Genomic DNA, 8,479 nt, shown 5'->3' with positions numbered 1-8,479 from the left:
CCTTTATCAATCATCTCAATGAGCATTTTTCTTATGGCAACCCGATACAGAGGTAACCACCATCTGCAAAGCGCACACAGGGCAAGAAAGAAGCACAATGTGAACAAAGGAAGTCTGCTAGATTTAGCTATTCTTTTTCCATTTAATGCATTTAATGCTTTTTCACAAATGGAAAATGTAGCATTTAATTAATGTATATTTTATTCTTGCATGTTGCAGCTAATTATCACTTGATCACATGTCACACATCAGCAGCAAGCTTCTCAACTGAGCAAAGAGCCAGTGGTCCTACATTACCTTGGTGCATTTTTCATATAGTGACTTCATGATCTGACTACATCCCTAGAATGCATGTGTTGTGACTGGATTCTCAACTCCTTTCTTAAAAGCATCATCATCATATAATCTCTGCAGCCACATAAACTTCAAACTCTGAAGTGTTTTGTGTTGTTTCACTTATTTTAAAGGTTAGCTAACTTGCCGTTAGCATATTGCCTCATTTGAATCTCACTAAGGAGCGTAGTCCCGGATGCCTGCAGCTGTTTTTCATGTTGCTTTCTGTGGAAATTTAGTTATAACGTTACTACAGCGCAGTGGTTAGTTGTGGACAGCCATTGGCTCCACACCGGCGCGCGTTTGCGTGCGCGCGTTGCTGCAGTATATAAATTGACTTGATAGACATGCCCTGAAGGTAATGATATAGCTACGTCTGAAAAAGACACGGTCAAACTACAGTTTCCTTGGCAATGTTGTTGACTAGTACGCAGCAGCTAGCTTGCTCAGACCATAAAGCTGTTAGCGTCTCGCTGTGTAGTGAGGTGACAGATACGCTTACCCTGCTATATGGCACCAAATTACTTCATTGATGAAAAATGCGATAATACCGCATACCGCGCTGTTGAGCCCCAACATATTGCAGTGGTGGAAATTACTTCACGATCAAAACATTTCATATAATTCGATATCAATAATTATCATGATATATGTCAAGTTTAAAGGCTGATTTTTGCTCCTGAGTGAAAACTGAAGAAACCAGATGGTTAATTATGTGGTTAAACTTTTCTTTAGGTCAGAATGTGACACTTGGGATGGAAAACAGTGGATCACTTAACAAATCTAAGGTAGAACATTCAAAACTATTCGAAAAAGTATTTTCAACAAATATGATTAGTAAATCTAAGTCCCTCTTCCTCAAAAAATAAATATTTTATAGAAATATTATGTGCTAATTTGTTCGTTGTTTGTTTTATAATATGTTATTGAGGAAAATTATTGAGATAATTGTCATTATTGTTTTATTGCCCAGCCCTACCTCTAAGCGACAATTTCTAGTCTAACACGGTGAAAAATGCTAACAAAACATGTGGTGGCTGGGGCTCAGGGTCGTCCACTAACCGGATGGTCAGAGGTTCGATCCCCGGCTCCTCCAGTCTGCATGTCAAAGTTTCCTTCGGCAAGACACTGAAGCCGGGGTGTGAATGTGCATAAATGTTATTTCCGCTCTGTTGTACAGTTGGGCATCTCGGTGTATGAATGTGTGAGAATGGATGAATGTAAAAGTGATTTGAGTGGTCGCAAAGACTAGAAAGATGCTATATAAGTACAGACCATTTACCATTAACATTACCATTCTACCAACACATTCTCTGTGTGTACGATATCAAGCACAATGTAATGATAAACGTCTTATGACTTTGGATTAGATACCTGTGATGGGGAGAAATAATGAATAATAAAGAGATATTTAAATAATACACCACCAATAATATACCACCTTTGTTGTTTCAACATGTGAAAGTCCACAACTCATAACCTGCTGAACAGCCGGTTCCCAACCAGGGTTGGATTGTTAATACAACCACTGTGAACTGGCTTATTACTATATACAGCTCCTTAAAAAGTTAATCTTCAAAAAAATGCTAGTCTCCCTCCTCTCTTTTGTTCCTCAGACAGAGCCGGAGGTCTTTACAGGGCAATAAGGAGAGCCTTTTTTAGTCCCAAATAATTACAACCATGATGTGGCTACTTTTGATATTCCCAGAGGCTGTGACCATAACATACAGTAGAAGACAAGTGCCAGAGCAGTGGTAAGGTTTTTAAGGAAAGTGAAACAATATTATTAGCTTTATAATAAAAGCCTAGGTTCTAAGTTATAGCTGTGATCCCTGCTATGTTAACCTGCTTCTGTCACTTTAAATTATATACTGTATGTTTGTGTTTTGAACTGTTGGCCAGATAAAACAAGTTAGTTAAAGACATCGCTCTGGGAACTTGTGATGGGCATTTTGAGTATATTCCTAAATGATAACAATGATAATGAAAATAATTGTTAGTTGCATCGCAATATGAGTTGTGCTTCAGTAGCTGCTTGTTTTCAGATGTCTTCACACCTGTGAACCTGTGATGCTCTGTCACGACATAACCTAACTGCACACACTGTGCTACAGCTGTCAGTCTAGTCAACTGAAATGAGTCACCCTGAAATTCTGCAGTCTGTGGCCCAAATATGAGCATGTTTTCTTCCATTGACAACTTATAAATAGTAGTCAAGTGAAGGAGTACATTCAAGGGGTGTGGAAAGTATTTATCGAGATATCTGGTCCCCAGGATGTGGTTAAATGATAATAGTGGCTTTTTGGGAGCTGATTTAACAGGAAGCTGGTCTCTGTGATTTGCTGAGGCTGATCATGATGAGATGCAAAAATTCATCCTGAAAAATTACCTTGAATAATCTCATCTGACCACTGCACAACTCCTCAAAACGATGTTTTCTTCCGCTACTTTAAAATCTGTGCGTCAAACAGAATGAATGCCTGAAATTAGAAGCTTATTGCTGTGAGTTTCCATTGTTCAGTCTCGGGTGGAACCATGTGCTCCACCTTGAAGCCAGTGACAATAAATCCTTGCATGTGAAAAAAAGATAACATTATGGTTTTGTGCACAAAACTTTATCAATCTCTATAATGAACTTTTTTTAAATACTGGTCTACTTCTAAAATCTCTCTTTCTGCATGTCAACACATTTTTCCACCTACATCCTCAAAGAAAATGCTGTTAAGCTCTCTGTTGTAAAATGTATACCTTTCATCAAACTTTCTGACAACCTAAAACCAGTTTGTGGAGTTGGTCGGGTGTCTACATTACTACAGTCATTAATCAGGCCAATATATGGCATTTTAGGATAATAGGCATTGGTCAATACCTGCACTCACGTTGCTGATATATCATCCTAAAAGACAGCAGCTCTAATCTAAAACTATTACTGGTTAGCGTTAAATATATTGTTATATTGTAGAGAATAATGAAGTTGAATGACGTCACTTCTGGAAAACTGTACCCCACTCTCCCTTAAACACCAGTCACAATCTGAAATCTACAGCATAACCCACTGTTTTGTTCAATTTCATTAATCAATAAAACTTCCATCTAAAACAACACGTTATTGGCAAAGATAACCATGTGTATTAGAATCAGAAAGAGCTTTATTGCCAAGTAGTATTTTACACGTACGAGGAATTTGCTTGATTGCACTCTGCATAGAAAAATGGAATTATACATGACTTTCTTTGTTTTGATATTGGCAATATATATCAGCCATCGACCACCCTGCTCTATAATATCGGCATGGGCCATTGGAAAACCCATATTTTCCATGCTGAGTTGATTTTAAAATAAACAAAGTAAAACAGGACATTAAATGCTGGTCTCTACTCTGAAAACAAAGTCAGGACCAGGCTGTATCAAGTGCTCAGTACTTTCAGTTCTTCTTCAGCATTTTTTGTGTAGAGATCCTCAAAGCAAGTGACCCACGTCTGAGTGCCAGCTCATTTTAAAAAAATAAATAAAAGCAATATTAGTGAAGCTCATCACAGACTGACTTCCTTAGAAACATGCTGCGAGAGCCTCTGAACTCAGCAGTTTTTTGGAACTGACTTAGCATACTATGAAAAATGCTTATTCAGTCAGAGCCTCAGTGCAATTGTGTCAGTTCACCAAATCCTCGCTCCATGTTGCTTGTTATTTTGTCTCTATATAGCCTGACATGACCTGTCGGGTAAATGAGTTGTGCTAAGCGAGCCATATAAAGGCTGCCCGTATTGCTTTCATTAAATCTGCAGGTTTCCCGAAGACAGGCAGTCACATTTCACCATGAGCTACATACAGCCGACATCACCTGACTCATCCAGAGAAAAAGTGGATTGGGGGGCTGCCTGATGGGTTGTTTTTTTTTTTCACGTAGACAAAAGCAATCAGAGCACAACAAACAGAAAAGCCCTGGTGGTTTCACTGACTGTGCTGCTACTCAGTGAAAGAGAGGTTCTGAGTGTGAAGATGATGGAGAAAAATCAATGGGACTTTTCTTGGCTTCTCTTTACCCAGAGAAACCACTGGCGGTGGTGCAATGTCACTGTGGGAGATGGATTGGGAAATGGGGGAGGAACTGGAATGTAGACTGGGGGAAATCAGAACAGAGCTTCCTCAATCTTCTTTTGCAATACAGACACAATGCTTTGGTATTAGGTTTTGATCATTTATAAACAACCATGACAGAAAAATGTCTCAGTAGCTAATTCATTTAAAAGTAGTAAGTGTTGAAAATGTGGGTAAGACAAACAAAAAGGTATCTTTCATAGGAAATTCAGGAGCTCTCTTAAATAAACAATCACATTGAATGGATAGAATTTATATATTTATATATCTATGTACACAATATTCTCTTCCGTTGCAATACATCCGCATAACACAAACCCAGATTAATGCTCATGTAAATATCTGTGACGTTCTTTCTCTGCAAACAGTTGTATTATTTTTCTCTATTGTTTTTAATATTCATATAACTTGCATTGTCTATTCCATATTTATATATTTCTACATTATTTATGTCATCTGTATGTTTGTCTACTTGTAGTACCTTATCACCAAAGCAAATTCCTCGTATGTGTAAAACACTACTTGGCAATAAAGCTCCACTGATTCTGAGTGATTTGTGTGCTCTAACAGGCACACAAATAATTTGAATTCACCAACAACAGCCACCAGTACTCAGCTTGTTTGAAGCGCAATAACATTCTAGCAAATATAACCGTGACAGCTCAAATTGGAAAAGGTTGTTTCAATCGCGACACTATCAACCAGAGTGTAAGTCAAAGTGGATCACTGCACTGCTGTGATCCCCAAGGGAAAGATGTTGGTAAAGACCATGGAACATAGGCGAAGATAAATCAATATTGAAGGAGATGCCAACAACCGGAGACATGAGAGACCGGATGTATGCTTTTCATGGTCCTGTGTGACTGCCACACAGCTTATTTTGAAGAATCAGGCACTCAAATCAGGGGACTGAATCAGTCTGCAGTGCGAGAAACACGAAGGAACTAGAAGTAATTGCTTAACTCTTTTCTCACTGTAATGCGGTCTTTAACCAAGGAGAGATATGAGGAAAAACAAACTAAGCCAGCGTAGCCTGATGTGTACTTCCATGCTGAGCTGGCTGATGAATATTTCCATTGCCTCACAACCCTCACGTACAGTACAGCATTTCATCTAATGACCTGTGCAACCACAGTTGCGTATGCAAGCAAACCATGAGCTTGCTATACCTGTGAATTACTGAGAATTAAGGTAAAGAGGCTTTGACTGAGATGGTGTCAGTCGAATGACATAATTTAGCAAACACTAGCTCTTCTCAGTAGTCAAGTAAATGATAGAATAGAGTCTATGTCCCCATAATCCATTACAGAACATGAAAAGATTGTTTTTATCCAATATAATATGTCACCAGCATCAAATTATGTTTTTTTAATAGCAATTAAATGTAATTCAATTCAGAAGTAAATTGACTCTGGCCCAGCTCTGTGGATAATGTAATAAAGAGGGTTGTGTCATTTGGGGTAAAGTGGAATCATAAAAGCTGGGTTGACTGTTGTCTTCTATGTGTGAATCTAACAACACACACACACACTGTAAAAGGTCATGACATCACACCTCCTTGTACTAGTCTGTTCTCATACTAAGCCACGATGTCACCAACACTGCCATACAACGAAGCCAGTCAGCAGCCGCATACAGCGAGTCATTCCAACGGAATATAAAAAAACAAAACATGTGTATGAGCTTGTTGTGAAACCAAGTTGCAATGTGAGATCCTACACAGACATGTGTAGAGCAAGGACTCTGTGACAAATGTCAAAAACAAAACATTTCCCTGAAATAGCTCACCTTAGCATCATTTGCTCTAGTGGTATATCCATCTAGCCATGCTGATGGTTTGGTTTGGGTTGACAAGAAATTAGTTTGAGGTGCTCAAAGCATTAATAAAATGAGAACATGTTTAGAGAAAATGTCACATTTTGTTTAAGATAATTCACGGAATTTATGGTGCACAAGTGAGGAATATATTGTAAGTGTATTGTATTGTATTGGATGGATTGACACTGTATCAGGTCATATATGGGGAATGTATTTTCTGATTGCATGACTGAACAATAATCCGCCTCAACTGTACAGCACCACCATCTAACAATAAGTGAATGCAAAGTGGGAATAAAACTATTAGGTAGATTAACTTCCAATCCATTGTCTTCTAAAAGCAGACATTCATTCAACTAATAATCAAAACCCATTATTTAACATCTTATCTCTAGTGCCACTCAATGAAATCATTATCATTTGCCCAAGTTTTACTGTCTATGTTGCTACTACTCAGGGTGAGCTAGAAAATGTTTTTTGACATTTGGGTGAACTCACCCTTAAAAGGTACCGTACTTCTATGCAGTTCAGAACAGTGGGACACTGCTAACTTGTGTGTCTAGAGAATATGCATCCTAAATAACTTGACAACAAAATGTGTAGCTAACTAGTCTAGGTGTACTGTACGTTACTGTGTACATTAAAACGTGGGTCAGCTGAGTTTATCACCCCCACCCACCCGCATATGAATGCTTCACTTTAGCAATATTAACCCAACCGTGTGACACAGGTCATTTTAAACACATGTATATCCATTTATTAGAACGCCTGGTCGGCAGGAAGGCCCAGTATCTGATATAACTTAATTTTACCCGTACAGTATAAAGACAACTCATTGTCCACATCCCACAACAGAACAGAGGCCCGGAGGTTGGTGTGGTACCGGGCTCAAAAAAACATATGTAAAAATCTACATTACTACAAATATAAAATCAGATTCAGAAACGAGACAACCGAGGTAACGGCTCAGTACAGCTAACTAGCCGGCTAACCTCTTTTACTGGGGGGAATTTCTTCTTGCACTCCATGGACAGAGACCGCAGGTCCGTCTGCATGTTCTCCAGCAATTTCTTCACCGCTTCGGGACTGCTGGTCGACATCTTTGACGGCGTCTTTGACATATATCTCAAGAAACTTCAAACGATAAGGAATGCGGGAGTACGGTCGCCCCCCACCCATCCACAGCGGGAATATAATCCGTGCTACTTTACTCGGCTCCCTCAGAAAATAAAATAAAAACGTCGCGGTCCATAGACACAGTATCCCACTTCTCTGCTTTGAGCGCCCGTGCGCAGGACAGCAGCGATGACACCGGCATATGTTCCTCTTCTTCAAAGCCCGTTGACATTAGCTTCGTCAAGTAGCATCGTTTCCCGTAATTTCTGTTGTCAAAGCTGCTCACTAATCGAAGATATTCGCCAAATTGAGCATTCTGCCATCAGCGGCCGTCAGCTCCACTTTCCTTCCCACAATGCTTCAGTGGACAGTGACACGTCACTCGGACTTCCGTAAACAGTGACGATTCAGAATAATGACTACAGCGACCCCCGCTGGACAAATTTAATACAGACCAACAAAACGACAAGCCACGTCTGGGCTTTATTTTTTTTAATTTATTTTTTTTTACAGTTTATCGTCTGGGCACATCAGCACAGTTACATGTCGACGTGCACCACCTAAAGGCTAGGAAATCAGATGCAGATAGATGCTTTATGTAATTATTTCATTGTATACCGTAGATTATACAGTGGTGTAATGTAATTTCCTCAAGTACCTAGTCTACTGTACACTGTATGTAAATTCAATGTCTATGTCCTGTTCTTTAAACTTCTACATTTTAGAGGGAAATATTGTGTATTTCAACTACATTCATCTGATGGCTGTAATTATTAGTTTTTTGTGCGTATTCAGATTTAGCATCCAAAACATAAAACATGATGAATTGTCGGGTTAAACTGCAGTTGATAAAAGTAAAATAATTCCAACTCATCCAGCTACAATGTTAAAATGCTGCTTCCCTGTTTATGCAACTGTAAAATATTAAATTCATACAGTTTGATAATAGTACTTCTGTATTTTTAAATACATTTTTGAATGTAATGGAGTATTTTTACACTGTGTGTTGCCACTTTTACTACTAGGTGAATGATCTGAATACTTCCACAACCATTGACATCATATAAGTAATAATTAAAACTCAGACATTATTTTGACTTACTAGGATCTAGAG

This window comes from Micropterus salmoides, unplaced genomic scaffold, assembly GCF_014851395.1.
Source record: "Micropterus salmoides isolate LMB-PRFRI ecotype aquatic unplaced genomic scaffold, ASM1485139v1 Ms_hic_scaffold_355, whole genome shotgun sequence".
NCBI lineage: Eukaryota > Metazoa > Chordata > Actinopteri > Centrarchiformes > Centrarchidae > Micropterus > Micropterus salmoides.
The sequence above is the reverse complement of the archived record's forward strand: the minus strand, read 5'-3'. Positions refer to the sequence as shown.